Below are 27,134 nucleotides of genomic sequence, written 5' to 3'. Positions count from 1 at the left end.
TCCTGGCCCCAGCAGGTTGCCGCCCCAATTGGAGCGCAGGGCAATTTTGCCCCCACTGTCTCAGAAAGTTGCACTTCCTGCTTTTCCCTTCCTCCCCACCTGGAAGCTTTTGGGGAGACATGTCAACTGTCGGCTGAAGACCAGCTTGTGTTCATCAAGAGAACAGCATTGTCTGCACCATACAAATGCCTTGAATTATCTTTGCATTGGATACTTTGGCATCTAATGACCTTTGCCACATTAGTCTGGCAGCAGTCACCATTCGATGAAGATATAATGGTGACTGATGCTCTCTTCAGGTAGACAGCGCAGTTTATGGAACCAGAAAAATAAAAGAGAGAGAGCTATCCAATTCTACAGAATGACGTGATTCCCACAAGTGCAAGGACCAATTGACAGACTGCATGGAGTACTTCTAGTCCCATGTGAGAATGTCGTCAATTTCATGAATAGGAAATTCTTTAATTCCATTTATGTATAGCTAGTGTGTCGATGAATTAGCCGTGCCTCTGGCTAACCTGTTCAAATACAGCTACAACATTAGCATCTACCTGACCGATGTGGAAAACTGCCCAGGAATACTCCTTCCACAAAATGCAGGACAAATCCAATCCCACCAATTACCGCAGCATCAGTCTACTCTCAATAATCAGCAAAATGATGGAAGGTGTTGTCGACAGTGCTATCAAGCGGCCACACTCACCAATAGCGTGCTCACTGATGCTCAGTTTTGCAAAGTTTCCGAGGCCCAACCATTTTCAGCTGCTTCATCGATGACCTTCCCTCCATCATATGGTCAGAAGTGGAGATGTTCACTGATGATTACATAATGTTCAGTTCCAATCGCAACTCCTCAGATAATGAAGTAGTCCATGCCCGCATGCAGCCAGATCTGGATGAGATTCAGGCTTGGCTGATAAGGGCAAGTAATATTCACGCCACACAAGTGCCAGGCAAAGACCAACTCCACGAGAGAGAGTCTGACCACTGCCCCTTGGCATTCAATGACATTACCATAACCGAATTCCCCACCATCAATATCCTGGGGGTCACCATTAACCAGAAACTTAACTGGACCAGCCATATAAATACTGTGGCAACAAGACTGGGTCAGAGGCTGGGCATTCTGCAGAGAGTGTCTCATCTCCTGACTCCCCAAAGCCTATTCACCATCTACAAGGTACAAGTCAGGATTGTGATGGAATACTCTCCTCTTGCCTGGATGAGTGCAGCTCCAACAACACTCAAGAAGCTCGTAACCATCCAGGACAAAGCAGACGCTTGGTTGGCAGCCCATCCACTAAGTTAAATATTCACTCCCTCCAGCATCGACGTACCATGGCTGCAGTGTGTACCATCTACAAGATGCACTGCAGCAACTCACCAAGGCTTCTTCGGCAGCACCTCCCAAACTTGTAACCTCTACTAATTAGAAGGTCAAGGGCAGCAGATGCATGGGAACACCATCACCTGCAAGTTCCCCTCCAAGTTACACACCATCCTGACTTGGAAATATATCAACATTCCTTCATCGTTGCTGGGTCAAAAACCTGGATCTCCCTCCATAACAGCACTAAGGGAGTACCTTTACCACATAGACTGCAGCGGTTCAAGAAGGCAGCTCACCACCACCTTCTCAAGGACAATTAGCGATGAACAATAAATGTTGGCCTTGCCGGTGACACCACATCCCAGGAACAAATAAAAAGAAGTCTGCTACAAGAAGCACATGATTCTTTCATTATGCAGCAATCTGCCATAACAGCACTGATTACTCAAAGCCATGTATCAGGATGGTTGATTGATGAATCTGAGACCTCTTTTTGCTGATGGTAAAGTCCTGTCCCTGCAGTACAGACTCACACGAGGCATATACTGAAGTCAAGGTCATTCAGGACCTGCACCTTTATTTCACAGCTCTCAAATGCCACATTTGCCTGAGACCTGTCTTTATATACCTATGTGGAACAGGTATACAGTGTCTCCTGCAAGTGTACCCCTGGTGGTAAGGTATGCTAGTGGTTACAGGTCAGAATTAGTTACAGTCATGTATAGCATGGTATGATACAGTTATGTACAGTAATGTGAGATACATGACATCACCCTCCCCCAAGGTCTTATTGCCTTTATAGATTCAGTCTCTCAGGTGGTCTACGCTCTCGCATGGAGCATCTTAGTTGTGGTTCAGTTGTTTGCCTTGGTGCCTGTTTTTCTTTCGGTGTGATTGTTGGTATCTTGCCTGGGCTGTCTGTTTCGTTCAGTATGATTGTTGGTATCTCGCCTGGGATGTCTGTTGAGATAGCCCTTTCCTCAGGTTGGTCCCTCTGTCTGTCCACCAGGTGTGGTGTGAGTTCCACATTGTAGTCTGCCTCTGGTTCTGCAGTATTGTTGGTGAATCTACTTTTGACTTGGCCTACATACCTCCGGTAGGTTTGGCCATTGTCCATTTGTACCACCAGTAGCCTGTTTCCTTCCTTGCCTGTTACTGTCCCTGCAAGCCATTTGGGACCCCTGCCATAGCTTAGCACAAACATTTTGTCCCCCATCTCATTCCACCTCCCCCTCGAATTTCGATCATGGTACTCGGTTAGCTTACGGCACTTTGCCTCAACGATTTCATGCATGTCTGGAAGGATTAACGAGAGCCTTGTCTTTAAGGTCCATTTCATCGATAGTTGCGCGGGGGGAACCCCAGTCAATGAATGCGGACGAGATCTGTATGCCAGCAGCAGTCGCGACAGGCGGCCCTGCAGCGTGGGACCTTGGATTTTAAGCATGCCTTGTTTAATGATTTGTACTGCTCGCTCCACCTGGCCATCGGAGGCCGGCTTGAACGGTGCCGTCTTAACATGATTTATGCTGTGGTCAATTATAAAATCTTGGAATTCTGCGCTGGTGAAGCACAGACCATTATCACTGACCAATATGTCAGGAATTCCATGCTTTGCAAACATGGTTCTAAGGCTCTCCACAGTGATGGAGGTGGTGCTCGAGTTTAAAATGGTGCATTCGATCCACGTTGAAAATGCATCGACGACTACGAGGAACATTTTGCCCATGAATGGGCCCGCATAGGCTACATGCACCCGCGACCACGGTTTGGTGGGCCAGGGCCAGAGGCTCAGGGGGCCTCCCTGGGGGCATTGCTGAGTTGGGCACAAATGGTGCACCGTCGGACGCAGAGCTCCAAATCCGCGCGTCAATGCCAGGCCCCCAGACGTGGGATCTGGCTATGGCCTTCATGAGAATGGTCCCCGGGTGCTCGCGGTGGAGCTCCCGGACAAATGCCTCTCTGCCTCGCAGAGGCATAACTACTCGGCTGCCCCACATCAGGCAGTCTGCTGTAGTGACAGTTCATGCATGCGCCTATGGAAGGGTTTGATCTCCTCGGGGCATGCATCGCGAGCCTCTGCCCAGTCACCGGTTAAGACACATCGTTTGACTAAGGATAACATGGGGTCGCTGGTCGTCCAGGCTCTGATTTGGCGAGCCGTCATGGGCGAACCTGTGGACTCAAAGGCATTGATTGCCACGACTATCTCACAGTCCTGCTCGTCAGACCCTTCCGTGGTTGCTAGGGGTAGCCGGCTAAGCGCATCGGCACAGTTGTCTGTGCCTGGTCTGTGCCTTATTGTGTAGTCGTAAGACGCCAGCATGAGTGTTCACTGTTCAATGCGCGCCGAGGCGTTGGCGTTTATTGCCTTGCTCTCAGATAGCAGGGACGTGAGGGGCTTGTGGTCGGTTTCTAACGCGAACTTGGCCCCGAAAAGGTATTGGTGCATCTTTTTGACACCATACACGCACGCGAGCACCTCCTTCTCTACCATACCGTACCCGCATTCCGCCCGCGAAAGTGACCTGGAGGCATAAGCTACGGGTTGTAATTTACCCGCACTATTGACATGCTGTAAAACACACCCGACCCTGTACACTGACGCATCACATGTCAGAACTAGCTTTTTACCTGGATCAAAAAAAGCCAAAACACTGTTGGAACATAGAAGGTAGCGTGCCTTATTGAAGGCGCGTTCCTGGGCGTGCCACCCAAAACCAATCGCACCCCTTTCTGAGTAGCACGTGGAGAGGCTCCAGCAGCGTGCTTAAGTTCTGCATAAAGTTCCCAAAGTAATTGAGTAGCCCGAGAAAGGCGCACAGTTCCGAGACATTCCGGGGCCCGGGTGCCAGACGAATTGCTTCGGTTTTGGATTCTGTTGGGCAGATTCCATCAGCGGCAATCCTTCTGCCCAAAAATTCAACTTCGGGTGCGAGAAACAGACACTTGGATTTATTAACTCTTAGGCTTACTCGATTCAACCGCTTTAGTACTTCCTCCAAATTGCGGAGATGGGTGTTGGTTTTCCTGCCCATGAAAAGTATGTTGTATTGAAACAAAACCGTCCCCGGGATGGACTTGAGCAGACTCTCCATGTTGTGCTGGAATATAGAGCTGCCGACCTGATGCCGAATGGGCATCGATTGTACACGAAAAGGCCTCGATTCTTGCGTCATATACGCAGATGTGAGATCTAGTTTCGAGAAAAATTTTCCTCCAGCCAATGTGGCAAATAGGTCCTCCGCTCTGGGCAGTGGGTATTGGTCCTGTAGGGAGACTCTGTTTATGGTAGATTTGTAGTCCCCACAGATTCGTACTGATCCATCAGGCTTCATGACTGGGACGATGGGACTTGCCCAGTCGCTAAATTCCACGAGTGAGATAATGCCTTCCTGCAGAAGCCTGTCCAGTTCATGTTCAATCTTTTCCCTCATCACATAGGGCACAGCTCTAGCCTTGTGATGGACCGGTCTAGCATCCTGTGTGATGTAGATTTTAACTTTAGCCCCTTTGAAAGTGCCCACACCTGGCTGAAAGAGATGTTCAAATCGACTTAGAACTGTTGAGCAGGAGGTCCGTTCCTCTGACGACATGGCGTGAACATCATCCCATTTCCAATTTAGTTTTGCCAGCCAGCTTCTCCCCAGCAGTGCTGGGAGATCTCCGGGGACAATCCATAGGGGACGTCGGTTCAATGTCCCTTTGTGTGTGACTGAGAGCATGGCGCTGCCAAGGACTGGGACGATTTCTTTGGTATAGGTCCTTAGTTTGGTGTCGACCCTTGTGAGCTTTGGTCTGTTGCTTTTGTGCGGCCACAGCTGTTCAAATTGTTGAGCGCTCATAAGAGATTGACTCGCTCCCATATCCTGTTCCATGTTGACGGGTATCCTGTTGAGTAGGATCCTCATCATTATTGGAGGCATCTTGTTGTAAGAAACAGTGTCCATTGATCGTGTTGACCTACTGTACCACGGTGTCCCGGGCACTGTCCCCACCGTTCTGGTCTGCTTTCTGACCCTTCCGATTCGTTTACCAGCCGAGCTGCTGTTTTTCTGCATGCGGGCCAGATGCCCTGTATAGTTGCAGTTTCTGCAAATGGCATGCTGAAATCGACACCCCCTTGATGAGTGCCTTCCCCCACATCTCCAGCACAGACCACTTCCATTGTTACTGAAGGATGAGCTGCGTCTCGCTGATCTCTCTTGAGCTTCTCTCAGTTTGTAGTTGATTGCTCGCATTGTGGGTTGATGAGGTGTGAACGGCCATTCATGTGGCCCTTGATGGCTTCTGGCACCACTGCCTGCTGTTGAGGGCCTGCTCTCCTGCCTTTGTCTGTGTGTGGGGGTAGCGGCTTGTTTCACGCTGTGAACCCCTTGTTCTGATGTTTCGTTAGTTGTCGTAGCCGCAGTGTAGATCAACCTCATTTCTACTTCTCCTGCCTTGAATGTCTGTGGAACCAGTGCTGTTGCCTCTAGGGTCAAGTTCTTGGTCTCCATGGACTTTCGGAATATGCCTGCATGGCCTATTCCTTCAATAAAAAAGTCTCTCAGTACTTCTCTCCTTAGTTCATCGGAGAACTCACATAAGCTAGCCAACTTCCGAAGTTCCGCCATGACGTCGGATATGCTCTGGCCCACACAGCGTCTGCAGTTGTAGAACCTGTGTCTGGCCATGTATAGGCTGCTCACTGGCTTCAGGTGGTCTCTTACCAGTGTGCTCAACTCTTCAAACAACTTGCTTGCTGGTTTCTCGGGTGCCAGCAGGTCCTTCATTAAGGCGTATGTTTTCGAGCCACAACTGGTCAAGAGATGGGCTCTTCCCTTGTCTGCCTTATCATCGCCTAATCAGTCTTTGGTTACAAAGCTTTGCTGGTGCCTTTCTATAAAGTCCTCCCAATTATCTCCAGCATTGTAATTTTCATGTGAGTCGTTGGTCGCCATTCTATGAATTCTGTGATCCCGTAACTCGTCGCCACTGTAAAGTCCTGTCCCTGCAGTACAGACTCACACGAGACATATGCTGAAGCCAAGGTCACTCAGAACCTGCACCTTTATTTCACAGCTCTCGAATGCCACACTTGCCTGAGACCTGTCTTTATATACCTGTGTGGAACAGGTATGTAGTGTCTCCTGCAAGTGCACCCCTGGTGGTAAGGTATGCTAGTGGTTACAGGTCATAATTAGTTACAGTCATGTATAGCATGGTAAGATACAGTTATGTACAGTAATGTGAGATACATGACACTGATGACCCCACCTCCAAGGCTGTTGCACTTCCAGGCATCTTTCACTTGTACTTCCGGCTATTCACAAAGTGGTGCCCTTTAACTGGCTGGAACTAGGATGCAACAGCATTCTATTTCCCTCCCTCCCAATGCGGTAAGCTATTTGGAGCAGTATTGTTGCTTCAAACCCGTCCTACATGGATAATGAAAGCTCTGGAAGAAATGTTCAGCAGGTTAGTGGTGGAAGCTTCTTCTTCTTTCATATAGTAGTAGCAAATCAAATATCAAGATCTAAGTCAGATTGCTGTTGGATTCAGGTGAATTTATAATGGGGAACAAAGAAATGGCAGACCAATTGAACAAATACTTTGGTTCTGTCTTCACGAAGGAAGACACAAATAACCTTCCGGATGTACTAGGGGACTGAGGGTCTCGTGAGAAGAAGGAACTGAAGGATAATCTTATCAGGCAGGAAATTGTGTTAGGGAAATTGATGGGATTGAAGGCCGATAAATCCCCAGGGCCTGATAGTCTGCGTCCCAGAGTACTTAAGGACGTGGCCCTAGAAATAGTGGATGCATTGGTGATCATTTTCCAACAGTCTATTGACTCTGGATCAGTTCCCATGGACTGGAGGGTAGCTAATGTAACACCACTTTTTCAAAAAGGAGAGAGCAAATGGGTAATTATAGACTGGTTAGCCTGACATCAGGAGTGGGGAAAATGTTGGAATCAATCATTAAGGATGAAGTAGCAACGCATTTGGAAAGCAGTGACAGGATCGGTCCAAGTCAGCATGGATTTATGAAAGGGAAATCATGCTTGATGAATCTTCTGGAATTTTTTGAGGATGTAACTAGTAGCGTGGACAAGGGAGAACCAGTGGATGTGGTGTATTTGGACTTTCAAAAGGCTTTTGACAAGGTCCCACACAAGAGATTGTTGTGCAAAATCAAAACACATGGTATTGGGGGTAATGTACTGACGTGGATAGAGAACTGGTTGGCAGACAGAAACCAGAGAGTCGGGATAAACGGGTCCTTTTCAGAATGGCAGGCAGTCACTTGTTGGAGTACCGCAGGGCTCAATGCTGGGACCCCAGCTCTTTACAATATACATTAATGATTTGGATGAGGGAATTGAGTGTAATATTTCCAAGTTTGCAGATGACACTAAACTGGGTGGCAGTGTGAGCCGTGAGGAGAACACTAAGAAGCTGCACAGTGACTTGGACAGGTTAGGTGAGTGGGCAAATGCATGGCAGATGCAGTATAATGTGGATAAATGTGAGGTTATCCACTTTGGGGGCAAAAACACGAAGGCAGAATATTATCTGAATGGCGGCAGATTAGGAAAAGGGGAGGTGCAATGAGACCTGGATGTCATGGTACATCAGTCATTGAAAATTGCCATGCAGGTACAGCAGGCGGTGAAGAAGGCAAATGGTATGTTGGCCTTCATAGCTAGGGGATTTGAGTATAGGAGCAAGGAGGTCTTTCTGCATTGTACAGGGCCTTAGTGAGACCTCACCTGGAATATTGTGTTCAGTTTGGTCTCCTAATCTGAGGAAGCACGTTCTTGCTATTGAGGGAGTGCAGCGAAGGTTCACCAGACTGATTCCAGGGATGGCTGGACTGACATATGAGGAGAGACTGGATCAACTGGACCTTTATACACTGGAGTTTAGAAGGATGAGAGGGGATCTCATAAAACGTATAAGATTCTGACGGGACTGGACAGGTTAGATGCGGGAAGAATGTTACCGATGTTGGGAAAGTCCAGAACCAGGGGACACAGTCTTAGGATAAGGGGTAGGCCATTTAGGACTGAGATGAGGAGAAACTTCTTCACTCTGGGAGTTGTTAACCTGTGGAATTCCCTGCCGCAGAGAGTTGTTGATGCTAGTTCATTGGATATATTCAAGAGAGAGTTAGATTTGGCCCTTACGGCTAAAGGGATTCAAGGGGTATGGAGAGAAAGCAGGAAAGGGGTACTGAGGGAATGATCAGCCATGATCTTATTGAATGGTGGTGCAGGCTCGAAGGGCTGAATGGCCTACTCCTGCACCTATTTTCTATGTTTCTATGTTTCTATATCCAGGCCAAAACTACCGGTGGATATCTTGTCGGCTGCCTACGAATTTCCTCTGAGGGCAGTGTTCAATGATGTGCTCCAGGGTCTGATTTGGAGCTCCACAGTTACATGATGGGGTGCTTTATTCTAACATCTATGGAGAATGTGGCAGCATCTACCATGATCAGTTCTGAGGTGGTTGATGGTTATCCACTGTTTGCGAGGAAGGTTTAATCATTTAGGTTGTACTGTGGCATCCTCTGTAAGGAATCTGTTCTGTATGTCACAATTCTTTCAAGCATTTCACCATCGGTCATCAAGGCTGAGGGGAGATCGCTGAAGGGCTTAGGCGACAGTCCAAAATGGCCTCCTAGATTTGAGACAGGCTGGTGTTAGGTTGTTCAAGTCGGCCTGGATCAGCATATCTTTGTTGGTGTCGTGGTTGTATTTTCTGGAGACTGCATATTCGCAGGTGTGGTGGTGCGATGTTTGCAAGCACGGGCAGCCAATATGTTGGTATCGGTAATAATTCTCATAGTAGAATTCAACTGGACATTAACAGATTTGACATGTGGACTTGGTAGCCATGCCCGAGAGCAGTACTCCACTGTAGAGTACACCAAGGCGAGTGCTGCCATGCACAGCAGTGGTGGAATTATCTGGGTGGGTGGGCATCTTCCCCACCAAGTCCCACTCCAGGGACTTGAGCACATAAATCTAGGCTTACACGCCAGTGCAGTACTGAGGGAATGCTGCACTGTCGGAGGTGCCGTCTTTCAGCTGAGACGTTAAACCGAGGCCCTGTCTATCCTCTCAGGTGGATGTAAAAGATCCAATGGCACTATTTCGAAAAAGAGCAGGGGAGTTCTCCCCAGTGTCCTAGCCAGTATTTATCCCTCGATCAACATCACAAAAAACAGATTATCTGATCATTATCACATTGCTGTTTGCGGGAGCTTGCTGTGCACAAATTGGCTGCTGCGTTTCCTACATTACAACAGTGACTACACTTTAGAAAGTACTTCATTGGCTGTAATGTGCTTTGGGATGTCTGGAAGTCATGAAAGGCACTATATAAATGCAAGTCTTTCTTTATCACCATTGATCTGCCAATGGAAGGAGAATAACAGACCCAGATCTTTTGTGATCTGTGGCTTTTAGAATTGATTCTGAAATATGAGAGAACAGACAACAGGAAAATCAAGAAACAAATGCACAGGGAGACATTTCAAAGCAATCAAGAAGGAGGGTCGAGGTTTTTCAGTAACACAATAAAAGAGAAATATGAATAATAATAGAGGGAAAATAAGGCAGATAGAAAACTTTATAGCACAAGAAACAAAACAGAAAATTAGATAGATGGAATCAAGAGACAAAAAAATTATACTTCATTTAGCATATGCTTATGAGTTTAACAATGAATGTGGACCGCTATGCTAATGGCCCTGAAATCCCAGCCTCCCCACGTCCATGCAGAGTGTGTACGGACCCGGGAAGGCATTGCAAAAGACAGTTTTCAGCGCACAATGCGCATGCGCTGACAACTGGCTTTTCCAATCTGTCAAGCTTTAGCTTTAAAGTTATTAACTTTAATTTAAATTGATGTTAAATATGTATTTTTTTTTCTATTTTTTATTGGTATTTTGGTGTTGGGGATGTGTCTCAATCATAATAATGAGAAGCCCTACTTACGGAGTTCTCATTATTATGATTGAAAAAATACTTTACCTGGATTGGCTGCCCAGTGCCACGTGACTCCAGCTCCAGCTCTACGTCTGTCCAGACGTGCACGTGCTCCGATGTGCAGGGCGAGGAGGCCTCAGGACCGGGATCGCTGGTGGGCGCAGCAGTAAAAGATAAGTATTGCATTTGTTCTCTAGAATTGAGTCGAACGTCCGCGGGGAGAAGAAACCGGGATTTCAGGGCCATTGTTAATTGAACTTTACATTCATCTTTGGAATACAAAATGAAAGTGACAATAATATGACTCACAAGTTATGTGATCCTTTAAACATGATAGGTTATCTCGATCTTTCGTGAATAATTTAACTTTATAGTGAACATGTAGAAGAACAAAGAGTAGCTGTTATTATTAGAAAAATAGATGTAACAGTAGATGAAGAAATAAAATACAGGTAAACGTAGAGGGAGAGAAAACCTCATTGCGAAGAATAAACGAGTGAAGTAGAGAATAATAGAGAAAGCTTGAGCTGACGACTAAATCAGTAGGAGCCTTTAAGCCAGACTCAAACTGACTTTAATGCTCATATTCATCAGGCTGCGATGTTTTCAGATCAAGGTCTGCATCCTGGAGAGTGTCCTTCAACCATGATCTAGGAAACTACTGAAGGTTTTGAATGACGTGAGGGCTATACTGTGCAGAGAGATCAGCGTATCACATTTTCCCAGACTGACTATGAGTTCAGCAGCACAGGACATATTTTCTTTTGTGCCGAACTATGTTGTAATCCATGCTAGAAGCCTTTGTGGTCCTTTGAAGTTTCTGGCTATGTGGATTAAATGGATAGCTCGCAGTCCCTATCGATTTGAAGAACTTTAATGCGAACTGGAAAGGAACAGCAAGCTTCAATTGTTCTAGCCTATGTTACCTTTCCATGCATTGCTATCCTATCTCTCCATTCCAAGTTTCTTTCCGATTTAGGAATGAAATTAGTCTTTGCCAATAACGAGAACTGAGCGCCAATAGAAAAGAAAATCACGTGCAGCGTGAAATGGGCTGGCGATTCTCTATGAGCCCATTTTGAGCTATTGGCGAAGACCAATTTCACCCCCTATATCTTTTACATTGAGTGGATCATCAGTAAATTATATAAATTAAGTATTCCTTATTATGGCACATAATCCTTTCTGGTATAATATTGTGGTGAATTGGAGAAAGTAGGGAAGTCCTGCTACAACTGTACAGGGTGTTGGTGAGAACACACCTGGAGTGCTACATACAGTTTTGGGTCTCTTTATTTAAGCAGGATATACTTGCATTGGAGGCAGTTCAGAGATGGTTCACAAGGTTGATACCTGAGATGAAGGGTTGTCATATGAAGAAAGGTTCAGCAGGTTGGGCCTATACTCATAGAAACATAGAAAATAGGTGCAGGAGTAGGCCATTCGGCCCTTCGAGCCTGCACCACCATTCAATAAGATCATGGCTGATCATCACCTCAGTACCCCTTTCCTGCTTTCTCTCCATACCCCTTGATCCCTTTAGCCGTAAGGGCCATATCTAACTCCCTCTTGAATATATCCAATGAACTGGCATCAACAACTCTCTGCGGTAGGAAATTCCACAGGTTAACAACTCTCTGAGTGAAGAAGTTTCTCCTCATCTCAGTCCTAAATGGCTTACCCCTTATCCTTAGACTATGTCACCTGGTTCTGGACTTCCCCAACATCGGGAACATTCTTCCTGCATCTAACCTGTCCAGTCCCGTCAGAATTTTATATGTTTCTAAGAGATCCCCTCTCATCCTTCTAAACTCCAGCGAATACAGGCCCAGTCGATCCAGTCTCTCCTCATATGTCAGTCCTGCCACCCCGGGAATCAGTCTGGTGAACCTTCACTGCATTCCCTCAATAGCAGGAAAATCCTTCCTCAGATTAGGAGACCAAAACTGAACACAATATTCCAGGTGAGGCCTCACTAAGGCCCTGTACAACTGCAGTAAGACCTCCCTGCTCCTATATTTGAATCCCCTAGATATGAAGGCCAACATACCATTTGCCTTCTTCACCGCCTGCTGTACCTGCATGCTAATTTTCAATGACTGATGTACCATGATACCCAGGTCTCGTTGCACCTCCACTTTTCCTAATCTTCCGCCATTCAGATAATATTCTGCCTTCGCGTTTTTGCCACCAAAGTGGATAACCTCACATTTATCCACATTATACTGCATCTGCCACGCGTGTGTCCACTCATCTAACCTGTCCAAATCACCCTGCAGCCTCTTAGCGTCCTCCTCACAGCTCACACCACCATCCAGCTTAGTGTCATCTGCAAACTTGGAGATATTACACTCAATTCTCTCATCCAAATCATTAATGTATATTGTAAATAGCTGGGGTCCCAGCACTGAGCCCTGCAGCACCCCACTAGTCACTGCCTGCCATTCTGAAAAGCACCAGTTTATCCAGACTCTCTGCTTCCTGTCTGCCAACCAGTTCTCTATCCATGTCAGTACATTACCCCCAATACCATGTGCTTTAATTTTGCACACCAATCTCTTGTGTGGGACCTTGTCAAAAGCCTTTTGAAAGTCCAAATACACCACATCCACTGGTTCTCCCTTGTCCACTCTACCAGTTACATCCTCAAAAAATTCCAGAAGATTTGTCAAGCATGATTTCCCTTTCATAAATCCATGCTGACTTGGACCAATCCTGTCACTGCTGTCCAAATGTGTTGCTATTTCATCTTTTATAATTGATTCCAACATTTTCCCCACTACTGATGTCAGATTAACCGGTCTATAATTACCCGTTTTCTCTCTCCCTCCTTTCTTAAACGGTGGTGTTATGTTAGCTAGCCTCCAGTCCATAGGAACCGATCCAGAGACGATAGACTGTTGGAAAATGATCACCAATGCATCCACTATTTAGAGGGCTACTTCCTTAAGTACTCTGGGATGCAGACTATCAGGTCCCAGGGATTTATCAGTCTTCAATCCCATTAATTTCCCTAACTCAATTTCCCGCCTAATAAGGATTTCCTTTAGTCCCTCCTTCACACTAGACCCTTGGTCCCCTAGTATTTCCGGAAGGTTATTTGTGTCTTCCTTCGTGAAGACAGAACCAAAGTATTTGTTTAACTGCTCCGCCATTTCTTTGTTCTCTATTATAAATTCACCTGAATCTGACTGCAAGGGACCTACATTTGTTTTCACTAATCTTTTTCTCTTCACATATCTATAGAAGCTTTCGCAGTCATTTTTTATTTTCCCAGCAAGCTTCCTCTCATACACTATTTTCCCCCTCTTAATTAAATCCTTTGTCCTCCTCTGCTGAATTCTAAATTTCTCCCAGTCCTCAGGTTTGCTGCTTTTTTTGGCCAATTTATATGCCTCTTCCTTGGATTTAACACTATCCTTAATTTCCCTTGTTAGCCAAGGTTGAGCCACCATCCCCATTTTATTTTTACTCCAGACAGGGATGTACAATTGTTGAAGTTCATCCATGTGATCTTCAAATGTTTGCCAATGCTATTCAACGTCAACCCTTTAAGTATCATTTGCCAGTCTATTCTAGCCAATTCACGTCTCATACCATCGAAGTTACCTTTTCTTAAGGTCAGGACCCTAGTCTCTGAATTAACTGTGTCACTCTCCATCCTAATAAGGAATTCTACCATATTATGATCACTCTTCCTCAAGGGGCCTCGCACAACAAGATTGCGAATTAGTCCTTTTTCATTACACATCACCCAGTCTAGGATGGCCAGCCCTCTAGTTGGTTCCTCAAAATATTGGTCTAGAAAACCATCCCTAATACACGCCAGGAAATTCTCCTCCACCGCATTGCTACCAGTTCGGTTAGCCCAATTTATATGTAGATTAAAGTTGCCCATGATAACTACTGTACCTTTATTGCATGCATCTCTAATTTCTTGTTTGATGCTGTCACCAACCTCACCTCTACTGTTTGGAGGTCTGTACACAACTCCCACTAGCGTTTTCTGCTCTTTTATATTCCATAGCTCCACCCATACAGATTCCACATCATGCAAGCTAATGACCATCCTTACTATTGCATTAATTTCCTCTTTAACTAGCAACGCCATCCCACCTCCTTTTCCTTTCTGTCTATTGTTCCTAAATGTTGAATACCCCTGGATGTTGAGTTCCCAGCCTTGGTCACCTTGGAGCCATGTCTCCGTGATACCAATTACATCATATTCGTTAACTGCTATCTGTGCAGTTAATTCGTCCATCTTATTCCGAATACTCCTTGCATTGAGGCACAGAGCCTTCAGGCTTATCTTTTTAACACACTTTGCCCCTTTAGAATTTTGCTGTAATGTGGCCTTTTTAGCTTTTTGTCTTGGGTTTCTCTGTCCTCCACTTTTACTTTTCTTCTTTCTATCTTTTGCTTCTGCCCTCATTCTACTTCCCTCTGTCTCCCTGCATAGGTTCCCATCCCCTTGCCATATTAGTTTAACTTCTCCCCAATAGCACTATCAAACACTCCCCCTGGAACATTGGTTCCGGTCCTGCCCAGGTGCAGTCTGTCCGGTTTGTACTGGTCTCACCTCCCCCAGAACCGGTTCCAATGTCCCAGAAATTTTAATCTCTCCCTTCTGCACCACTCCTCAAGCCACGTATTCATCTGAGCTATCCTGCAATTCCTACTCTGACTAGCACGTGGCACTGGTAGCAACCCTGAGATTACTACTTTTGAGGTCCTATTTTTTAATTTAACTGCTAGCTCCCTAAATTCATCTTGTAGGACTTCATCCCGTTTTTTACCTATATCGTTGAAACCTATATGCACCATGACAACTGGCTGTTCACCCTTCCTCTTCAAAATGTCCTGCACCCGCTCCGAGAGATCCTTGACCCTTGCACCAGGGAGGCAACATACCATCCTGGAGTCTCAGTTGCGGCCGCAGAAACATCTATCTATTCCTCTTACAATAGAATCCCCTATCACTATCGCTCTCCCACTCTTTTTCCTGCCCTCCTGTGCAGCAGAGCCACCCACAGTGCCATGAACTTGGCTGCTGCTGCTCTCCCCTTATGAGTCATCCCCCTCAACAGTACCCAAAGCGGTGTATCTGTTTTGCAGGGGGGTGACTGCAGGGGACCCCTGCACTACCTTTCTTCCACTGTTCTTCATGTTGGTCACCCATCCCCTATCTGGCTGTGTACCCTTTACCTGCGGTGTGGCCAACTCACTAAACGTGCTATTCACGACATCCTCAGCATCGCGGATGCTCCAGAGCAAATCCACCCGCAGCTCCAGTGCCACAATGCGGTCTGTCAGGTGCTGCAGGTGGATGCACTTCCCGCACATTTAGTCGTCAGGGACACTGGAAGCGTCCCTGAGTTCCCACATAGCACAGGAGGAGCATAACACGTGCCCGAGCTCTCCTGCCATGACTTAACCCCTAGATTAACTTAATTTGGCAACAACAATGCTAAAAGGTTACTTACTGATAAAGAAAAGAAAAAGAAAAACTACTCACCAATCACCAGCCAATCACTTACCCCCTTGGTGTTTAGAAGACTGAGAGGTGATCTTACTGAAACATATAAGATTCTGAGGGGGCTTGACAGGGTAGATGCAGAGAGTATGTTTCCCCTCATGGGGAATCTAGAATTAGGGGGCATAGTTTCGGAATAAGGGGTCGCCCATTTAAAATGGAAATGAGGAGGAATTTCTTCTCTCAGAGGGTCGTGAATCTTTGGAATTCTCTACCCCAGAGAGCTTTGGAGGCTGGGTCATTGAATATATTTAAGGTGGAGATAGATAGATTTTTGAACGATAAGGAAGTCAAGGGCTATGGGGAGCGGGCAGGGAAGTGGAGTTGAGGCCAGGATCAGAGCAGCCACAATCTTACTGAATGGCCAAATAGCTTACTCCTGCTCCTATTTCTTATGTTCTTATGTTCTTATAAATTACTACTCAGCAGTTGCTGATGATTTTTCATAATTTCAATAATGTGGACTTTGCAATGTCATTATGCTAAAACAGGAAAAACCTAAGGAAGCAGTGAGGAAATGGCAGAGGTTGGCTACGAAGGAAACTGAGGAGGGTATTCTTAACATGGGATAGGGAGATTTAAATCACGTGTCAGGTGGGTGGGGAGAATTACCGAGCATTTTTGGAAATGGGCAATGGGCAAACAAGCATACAGGAGTGGAGCTGATCAGTTGCTCATTAGCTGATGATTCTGGTATTTATGCAACCCACACTTTTAACCTTGAGTGACATACGTCTGTGACAGAGATCACTTAATATGAGTAATCATGTTATTGACATTCCACCCATCCTTGTCTAATCTCTAGTCTTCCCTTTATGTACACAAGTGTCCTTCCTTATCTTTACAACATGCTCAAATTCTGAAAGACAACAGTAAGGACTCCTCAATGACAGATTTGTTATGGCTAAGCAGCAGGGTATAAATCTGTCTCGCAGTTCAACAAGCTGAGTGGGTCTCTATAATATTGATTCCTAAAGAGGTTAGCACAAGTTACAATGAAAAAAGCAATAGTATGAGAGGATTATTTTCAAGTATGATAAAAGATTGAACTTAACTCGTACCATTCCATTTCTTTTATTACTGTGTGTCAGCTTTTATAATTGGAATTTCCTTTAAATTGGAAAGAAATAAAGGCTATTTAATAGGATATTCTGCAGAGTAATGGCTATATACTTTCCTTTGATTTCAAAAGAATGAGAATGTAAAACAATGATCATCCTGATCATTCATTATAAAAATGCTCATTGTCAATTGTACAAGGAGGTGGGATATTTGTAAATCAGTTGGACAGGTGAAAGGGAGAAATTACTCTTTTGAAATACAACTTTTCTTTGGAGAAGCTGGGAAGAACATATTCGTATCTGAAAGAAAGGGCAAATGTGCTAGTTCTGGACCATAAGTCTGCAGTGCTGAAGACTTGTGCTCCATAACTCACCTTGCCTCTAGCCAAGCTGTTCCAGTACAGCTACAACACTGGCATCTACCCGACAAAGTGCAAAATTGCCCAGGTGTGTCCTGTCCACAAAAAGCAAGACTAATCCAATCCAGCCAGTTACCACCCATCGACTCTCAATTATCAGCAAATTGATGGTAGGGGCTATTGACAGTGCTGCACTTACTCACCAATAACCTGCTCACCAATGGTCAGTTTGCGTTCCTCCAGGACCACTCGGCTCCAAAGCTCATTACAGTCTTGGTCCCAAAATAGACAAAAGAGCTGAATTCTAGAGGTGAGGTGAGAGTGGCTGCCCTTGACATCAAGGCAGCATTTGACCAAGTGTGGCATCAAGGAGCCCTAGTAAAATTGAAGTCAATGGGAATCAGGGGGAAAACTCTCCAGTAGCTGGAGTCATACCTAGCACAAAGGAAGATTATGGTGGTTGTTGGAGGCCAATCATCTCAGCCACAGGACATCGCTGCAGGAGTTCTTCAGGGCAATGTCCTAGGCCCAATCATCTTCAGCTGCTTCTTCAATGATCTTCCCGCCATCATAAAGTCAGAAGTGGAGATGTTCGCTGATGATAGCACAGCGTTCAGTTCTTTTGCAACTCCTCAGATAATGAAGCATGTCTGCCCACATGCACCAAGGCCTGAACAACATTCAGGCTTGGGCTGATAAATGGCCAGTAACTTTCATGCCACACAAGTGCCAGATAATGACTATCTCCAACAAGAGAGAGTCTAACATCCTTTGCTTGACATTCAATTACATTACCCTTGTCAAATCCCCCACCATCAACATCCTGGGGATCACCATTGACCAGAAACTTAACTGGATCAGTTACATAAATACTGTGGCTACAAGAGCAGATCAGAAGCTGGGTATTCTGTGGCGAGTCACTCACCTCCTTACTTCTCAAACCTTTCAATTCATCTACAAGGCACAAGTCAAGAGAATGATGGAATACTCTCCACATGCCTGTATGAGTGCAGCTCCAAAAACACTCAACAAGCTTGACACCATTCAAGACAAAGCAGCCCGCTTGATTGGCATCCCATCCACTAAGTTAAACATTCACTTCCTCTACTATCGGAGCAAATGGCTGCAGTGTGTACCATCTACAAGAAGCAACTCACTAAGGCTTCTTCGACAGCACCTCCCAAACCCACAACCGCTACCACCCAGAAGGACAAGGGCAGCAGGCGCATGGAAACATCACCATCTCTAAGTTCCTCTCCAAGTCACACACCATTCTGACTTGGAAATATATTGCCGTTCATTCATCATTGCTCGGTCAAAATCCTGGAGCTCGCTCCCTAACAGCACTGTGGCAGTACCTTCACCACATAGACTGCAGCGGTTCAAGAAGGCGGCTTACCACCACCTTCTCAAGGGCAATTAGGGATGGGCAATAAATGCTGGCCTTGCCAGTGATGCCGGCATCCCATGAATGAATAAGAAAAATTATCAGTATACCCTCTGTGGCATCCAATTATTTTTTATGGTTCAGTTTTTTCTTCATTTATTTTAATTTATTGATCTCCACAGGGAGTCTGTGTGGAGTGGAAGAGGTGGGCAATTATTTCAATTTACTTCAGTTCATGTTCACTTTACCGAAAAGATGTCTCTGCTAGTTTCAGATAGATCTTTTAACACGGACGTTTATGTGTTTTAACTGAGGCCTGAGAATTACTGGGGCTTTATCGTGCCAGTGTGAGTGCTGTGGAATGGAGCTTATGCCTGCTGAAATTGGAGTAGGCTGACCTCGTCAGGAATTCCAGGGCCAGCTAATTAAAATAATGCTGAAGGGACAAAGGTGGGGGGAGCCTCACATGAAGAAGAAGTGTTAGAATAGGGCAGAAAAAAACTCAAGTGGGTTGTGCACGGTGGCAGAATCAAATGATATTTTTTTTAAGTAGTTGTAATAAATCAGGGGAATATTTGATGCATGGACTGTGTGGTGTTTGCTTCTGTTGTTCGACAGTAAGGAACAGGTTAAGGCTTAGGATTAGGACATGTTGGCTCGATAGGATTTTACTTAGACCATAGAGAGCTTAGTGAGATGAGGCAATTCTTTGATGGGCTGTGGCTTCCAAATAACAGTGCTCTCTTCATCTGTGAAGGTGTGCCAAATGAGTTTATCTTAGCTAACTAACAGCTGTTACCACAGTATTGCTCATAGGCCAAGTCAACATCATCAGCAGTGTCACCATCAGGCTCTGTAGCATGTTCTGGGACATCTACTATCAGTTCTTTCCTGCTTGCAAATTTTTGAAGCACAAAAAATCCTAATTCAATTCGTGAGATAGTGCTCAGTGCTAACTGCAAGGCTCCCAATGCAAACACTCAATTGCACAAATCCTTTGATCATCCCAATGATCAATTTTTTATCCTTGTCTTGATATGTGCTTGATTGCAGTACTCCCCTGCCGCACTGGTAGTCCGATGAAGAGACGTCATGAGCCCTGGATGAAGCAGGTATACCTTGTCATGCAGCAGCTATTCTAGCTCTTGCCTCCACTGATGAAATCAAGCTGAGGCACTGGATTGATGAGGTATAACAGCATCATGACAGCTTCCAGCATGTGAAGAATTTATGTGCAAAAAGCTGTGCCTGTCATCACAAATCAACTGCACATTTAGGGAATTAAAGCTTTTGTGGTTCATATAAAGATGGGGGCGGGGTGGTTACATTTGGGGCACATAATGCCACATGGGGGCAATCAATAGTGCCCACAACTGTGGGGAATCCAGCAAATCTGCAACATGTGATGGCCCTCTCAGTCATCTGTGCAAGAGTACTGTTAATATTTATAAATTGAGCTACTCTGGCAAAGAGGGCATTGCTCCATGTTTCATAAAAGAGTGCACAGCAAATTGGCCGATCTGACAAAATTCTCCATTGGCTTCCTGGAATGAGCCCGTAGCCTGTGGTCACTTTCTGTGGCATAGTGAGAGCTGTGCGAATTGGTTGAAGATGTGGCCGCAGCAGCGAATAGAGCTTCTCCCAACTCTCATTACTGAAGTGCAGTCTCCTGAGACAGAGGAACTGAGACAATTCTCAGAAACCCTGGGTCTAGGCATCCTTCTGGATGGGTAGTACGAGGATGCTCTGGCTCTCCATGGTGCCTGATTAATCTGGCTTGCCTTACAGTCTTCTAATACTTCACTTCCTCCAACATATAGATCATGTAAAGTGGGAGTCCCTTTGGAATACCCATTGTGTCGCCCTCAGTAACCTAGCTCAGTAATTGTATTGAAATAGAATGCTTCCCAAGGGTAAAGCAGAATGTAGGGGAAGGCTTCTTGCGAATAAGTGAAAAAAATTATACAATGCCAGTAGTAAATCCTGGTGTCAGCTGTGCTCAGTGGTAGCACACTCACCTCTGAGTCGGAAGATTGTGGGTTCAAGTCTCATTTCAGAGATACGAGCATAAAAATCTAGGCTGGCACTTCAGTGTAGTACTAAGGGAGTGCTGCACTGTTGGAGGTGCTGATTTTTACAGATGAGACGCTAAACCAAGACTTTTGCCTTCACAAGTGGATGTAAATGGCATTATTTTGAGGAAGAGCAGGGGAGTTTACCTCAGTGTTGGTAAAAATTCAGTAGCGCCCCATTTGTAGCGTTAAGTTTTAACTTTTTGAACAGTTCGTGCCCTGCGCGATGGCTAAGAATTATGGGAAATTGGGTATTTTCGCCTCAGAAATGAAGGGAGGTGGTATCTGAGGTGCTAATGGCCTCAGTGGAATGCTGCAGGGGTGCTTTTACCAGAGTGACTTTCATTCAGAAATAATCAGACTCTTGCTCATTACAGTTCTTAAAGGAGATGTCATTTCAGGCAGCATCTGGTCATTTTCATCATTGCTGGAGTTCACTGAGAGCTGGAAGGAAGTTCTGAGATGACTGCTCAAAATCGTCTGAGAAGGGCCACTCGGTTCATTGACCTGGCATTGGAGACATTGGCGGGGGCAGTGGAGAGAAGGAGGGATGCACTGTTCCCTCCATCTGGGAGAAGGCCAACGCCGCAGATATTTAGGGCCATGTGGGCAGAGGTGGCTTTGGAGGTTTCGGCCAGCACCGTGGTCCACAGAAGCCCAATACAGTGCTGGAAGAAATTCAATGACTTCAGTTGGGTGGTCAAGGTGAGTAAATGTTTGCATAACTCTTACATACCAGCCTCTGAGCCTCTGTCTGTGCATACTCTGCAAATCAGCACTTAACCCAACAGACACCCACCAAGCATCTGCACCTACTCGCAGTCACATCCTCATTTCACGCCTTGCCTACTTTCATGCTATTCAACATACATAGCTGGGCTCTTACTCACACAGGTTCCTTTCTTTTGCAGGCCAAGATGGTCCATAACAGAAGGGAGCAGCAGTGGACTGAAGGGGGAAACTGAACTGCGCCAGTTGACTGACTTGGAGGAGCGAGTGCTGCGGCTCATTGGCCCACAGATGCTGGGCGCCATGGCCGGTGGAAACATCGAGTCTGCTGGGGGCAACAATGGTATCTTTATCCCCTCTTCTCATCCCACTTCACCGTTAAACCAGAAGGCCTTATCGCTTTCCAGCTCCTCATACTGTCTGCCTTCCTTGCTCCATTCCTGACCCCCTGCCCTCAACTTAACGCAACTCTTGTGCCATTTATGCCTTCAGATAACCATGCAGCAGATGACCAGATTGTCTCTGAGCCCCCCAACTGAGTCACGAGGGAGAAGAAGAGGGAGACAAGGATGAGGAGGAGCCAGGCATTGCGTCACTGCTTCTCTCACCCGCAGGCAGCAGCTCAGATACTGGCACTACACTGTGCTTAGAGGGCAGGTTAGATGAGAGGTCTGCACTGGGCCTAGCGGGCTGCAGCATGGTCAAGGGGAAAGGAAACCTTGGGAGCCATTTCCCCGGAGGGCGAGTTCGCATGCAAATTCTGCTGCACAGGACTCAGATGAGGAGCTCGATGGGGAAGCGTTCACACAAAGGGTGATGGCCGGGCACTCCGACATGATAGGTGCAATGGCAAGTGTGCACGAGAGCCTGATGGCAGTGTTAAGGAGCGTGGGGAAGTCTGCCTCCCACATTGTACACAGCTCTGTGCACATGGAGATCATCATTGCCAATGTGCAGACAATGGTGGACTCCCAGAGAGATCGTGCGGATTCAGACCTCATGACGAGAGCCATGGGCGATGTGGCAGCTTCCATTGTGGCACAAGCAGAAGCAACGTCTTAGTGCTGTCATGGAGTCAATGGTTGCTTGCATGGCACCTCAGATTGCTGTCTTGCAGTTTAGCTTGATGCCACGCAATGTCTTGGTGCTGTCATGCAGTCTCAACTGCCACCCAAGCTCTGACTCCTGCCATCGCCACTGGGTCTACCACAGTCGACTGGGAATCTCACGGTGTCGCAACAGACCAGCAATCTGTGCACCAGCAGATTGGTGGGGATGCTGAGGTGCTGTCCCGGGGAGTGGCAGTGGGTCAGTGGAGCAGGAACCTGCTGCCCTCTCTCAGGATGACAGCATTCCTGATCCCACCACTGCCACTCCACCATTGAACTTGTCACTGCCTGTCACCCAGCCAGCCCAGACTGCCACTGCCCAGACTGATGTGGTGCAGTCTATGGCCGAGCCTTCCAGGCCCAGAGCTGTTCAAGGACATCTTGCAAGGCCATTTCTAGTCTCTGGCCCTGAAACACAGCAGCCTTCCACCAGCCATGCTGCAGCTACAGGGGACACACTGTAAACTAAAGAGGGTATATAAGGAAATGCACAAAGGTGATGAATAAATATGCATTTGTATATTTTATTGTTGTCTTATAAATCTTGATTGGAATGTTTAATGTTTGCTGTTGTCTCTCATTTCAGTTTTGGGGCTGTGGTATGGAAGGGCAAATTGATGTAGTGATGGGGACGTCCAGAGGAATCGGAACGTGGGATGGAAATCTGTTTAAATGAGCTCTGATGAGACAGTCGCGGACCTCCCTTGCAGGATGGTGATGGAGTCGCTGCCTCCTCCATTGTGGCTCTTGCTGCTCCTGCTCCTACTTGTCCTCCTACTCCTCCTGCTACTCCTCCTGGTCTTCTTCCTCCTCCAGGATTTGAGGTGGTGTGGCTATGCCTGGTGGCAATGGCTGTGCTCTCCTGATGACCAGTTTGTGCAGCATGTAGCAGACAACGACGAATACGGACATCCGTTCAGGCGAGTTCTGGAGGTTTCCTCCCGAACAGTGTTGGGGTTGCGGAGGGGAGTCATGAGCCAGGTAGATAACGGATAGCCCTTGTCTCCAAGCAGCCAGCCGTGAGCTTTATTTGGGGGCTGGAACATCGCTGGCACATCGGTCTGGTGCAGGATGAAGGCATCGTGGCTGCTGCCAGGATAGCAGGCATTGATGATGAATATTCTGTATGCATGGTCGCACACCAACTGCACATTCAGTGAGTGCATGCCTTTGCGGTTACAGAAGATCTCAGGATTGTGATATGGTGCCCTCAAAGCAACGTGGGTGCAGTTAATGGCACCCTGCACCATGGGGAAACCCGCTATCCTGGCAAAGCCACATGCATACTTGTGCTGCTTCTCTGCTAATGGGGAAGGGGATGTAATCCCTCCTCCTTCTGTACAGAGCATCAGTGACCTCGCGGATGGAGCAATGGAAGGCAAACTGGAAGATGTTGGTGATGTCTCCTGTTGCTCCCTGGAAAGATCCAGTGGTATAGAAATTGAGAGCGATGGTGACCTTGACTGCCACTGAGAAAGCCGTCCTCATCTTGGTCTGAGGCTCGAGATCTGGTTGCAGAAGATGGTAGAGCTCTGTGATCACGTCCTTGCTGAAACACAGCCTTCGCACACCCGGGGAGAATAAGGCCTCCTTTTGCCAGCCCAGTGGTGCCTTTACGCACTGGCCACATTTTGCTGTGGTTCTCCCTGTCGTGCTGCCTGTGGTTCTCTCTGTCCTACTGCCTATCTTTGTCTGTTCCTTTGTCTGTGCCTCTCCATGGGCCTCTCCATGTGCCTTGTTCCTTGGGCCTCTTCATGAACCTCTCCCTGGGCCTCTGCCTGTGGTGCTCCCTGTCATTGTCTGTGCCGTTCTCTCTCCCTCTCTCTGTGCCTTTCCCTCTGAAATTGTCACTGCCTTTGTCTTTGCTTAAGCATCCTCTGATAGTGACATCGGAGCAGGAGATTGAGAGCTAGCACAGCCCCCATGAAGTGACAGAAATATTGTAAGTTCAAAACTGCCGTGAGTTATACAGAGGAATAGTTAGGAGGCAGAAGATTCCTTGAGGTAAAGATTGCTGCTATCGGTCCACCAGCCACTCTGTTGGAAAGCAGAAAAAAGTACTGGCCGACATAGAAACATAGAAACATAGAAAATAGGTGCAGGAGTAGGCCATTCGGCCCTTCTAGTCTGCACCGCCATTCAATGAGTTCATGGCTGAACATGCAACCTCAGTACCCCATTCCTGCTTTCTCACCATACCCCTTGATCCCCCTAGTAGTAAGGACTACATCTAACTCCTTTTTGAATATATTTAGTGAATTGGCCTCAACAACTTTCTGTGGTAGAGAATTCCACAGGTTCACCACACTCTGGGTGAAGAAATTCCTCCTCATCTCGGTCCTAAATGGCTTCCCCCTTATCCTTAGACTGTGTCCCCTGGTTCTGGACTTCCCCAACATTGGGAACATTCTTCCTGCATCTAACCTGTCTAACCCCGTCAGAATTTTAAACGTTTCTATGAGGTCCCCTCTCATTCTTCTGAACTCCAGTGAATACAAGCCCAGTTGATCCAGTCTTTCTTGATAGGTCAGTCCCGCCATCCCGGGAATCAGTCTGGTGAACCTTCGCTGCACTCCCTCAATAGCAAGAATGTCCTTCCTCAGGTTAGGAGACCAAAACTGTACACAATACTCCAGGTGTGGCCTCACCAAGGCCCTGTACAATTGTAGCAACACCTCCCTGCCCCTGTACTCAAATCCCCTCGCTATGAAGGCCAACATGCCATTTGCTTTCTTAACCGCCTGCTGTACCTGCATGCCAACCTTCAATGACTGATGTACCATGACACCCAGGTCTCTTTGCACCTCCCCTTTTCCTAATCTGTCACCATTCAGATAATAGTCTATCTCTCTGTTTTTACCACCAAAGTGGATAACCTCACATTTATCCACATTATACTTCATCTGCCATGCATTTGCCCACTCACCTAACCTATCCAAGTCGCTCTGCAGCCTCATAGCATCCTCCTCGCAGCTCACACTGCCACCCAACTTAGTGTCATCCGCAAATTTGGAGATACTACATTTAATCCCCTCGTCTAAATCATTAATGTACAGTGTAAACAGCTGGGGCCCCAGCACAGAACCTTGCGGTACCCCACTAGTCACTGCCTGCCTTTCTGAAAAGTCCACATTTATTCCTACTCTTTGCTTCCTGTCTGACAACCAGTTCTCAATCCATGTCAGCACACTACCCCCAATCCCATGTGCTTTAACTTTGCACATTAATCTCTTGTGTGGGACCTTGTCGAAAGCCTTCTGAAAGTCCAAATATACCACATCAACTGGTTCTCCCTTGTCCACTCTACTGGAAACATCCTCAAAAAATTCCAGAAGATTTGTCAAGCAGAAAATATTTTTCAAGAAGGCGCCTTTAAAAAGCACTGCTCCATCCGGTTCCCGACTGCAAATCGACAGCTGAAGCTGTCGTTGTCATCGCCAAGCGCAAAGGTAGGTTACGCGGGGCAATTTAACTTCCGGGGCGGTAAGGGGGTGATGCGCACGGCGATGACATCATCAGCGCCACGCGCAGCCGCTCGGGACACTCCCACCAGGAGCAAGGCGGTCATAGCACCTCCGTAAAACCCCCGCCCAATTCTGCGGGGGGTGATTTTTGTGCCTGCCTGGGCGAAAATCATTTTGTACCCCATTAGTGCCTCCCGGAGGCGCTAAAGGCCGTTGATACAAGGGGCAATTTTGCTACTATCTGGTCATTTTCTCATTGCTATTTGTGGTGTGTTGCTGTATATAAATTGGCTACCGCATTTCCTACATTGCAACCGTGACTACTTTTCAAAAGTGCTTAACTGGCCATAAAGTGTTTTGGGATATCCTGATGTTGTAAAAGGCGCTATATAGATTTTCTTTCTTTAAAATATGGTCTAAAGTCTCTTCAAGCAATCCCCATGAGCAGTGCCCCTTTAACACAATACTCGAGGCATGGCTCCTGGTAAACTATGCCTTTTAAACATTCTCAAGGGTGGATGGGAAGACAGAGGTCTTGGAATTTAGGGTGAATTATGTCATCCGTCATTGACATGTGGCTGCCATTGCGAGGACGGATGCTTCTTCAGGGTGTCTTGAACCCTAACGGCATTTATGTCAGGGTGTTTCTCCAGTGGAACCTCAGCATAAATTGGCCTGATCAGAAATCCCTGGACCTGCCAAGGTGTCAATCCCAATTTACGCCCTCCCCAACCTAGGAACTCTGAGTCAGTATGAAAGGAAAGTAGACAACCCGGCAGATGACCTGTGGAATTTCTAGAAGTTGCTTCCATTTTGAGTTATGGTATTTGGAAAATCCCTGAAAATAGTGAAAAAAAAGAAGCGAGTGGAATACCTGTGGAGTTCTCCTCATCATCCCCTGTAACTTCATTGTGAGATCAGCGGAAACTCTGCAGAAATGACGTAAACAGCAGGAGACCAGGACAACCCCCACAGAAACATTGCAGGTGTACATCTGCTTTTAGCTAGTCGTTCAACGATCCTACAATAATGCAAGCATAAGTTGATCAAGGCACGTATTCTATTGGCTTGCAAATGATAGTTAAATAAATTGGAAACCTGTCCGCT

The sequence above is a fragment of the Pristiophorus japonicus genome, chromosome 15 (assembly GCF_044704955.1).
Source record: "Pristiophorus japonicus isolate sPriJap1 chromosome 15, sPriJap1.hap1, whole genome shotgun sequence".
In the NCBI taxonomy this organism is placed as follows: domain Eukaryota; kingdom Metazoa; phylum Chordata; class Chondrichthyes; family Pristiophoridae; genus Pristiophorus; species Pristiophorus japonicus.
The sequence above is the reverse complement of the archived record's forward strand: the minus strand, read 5'-3'. Positions refer to the sequence as shown.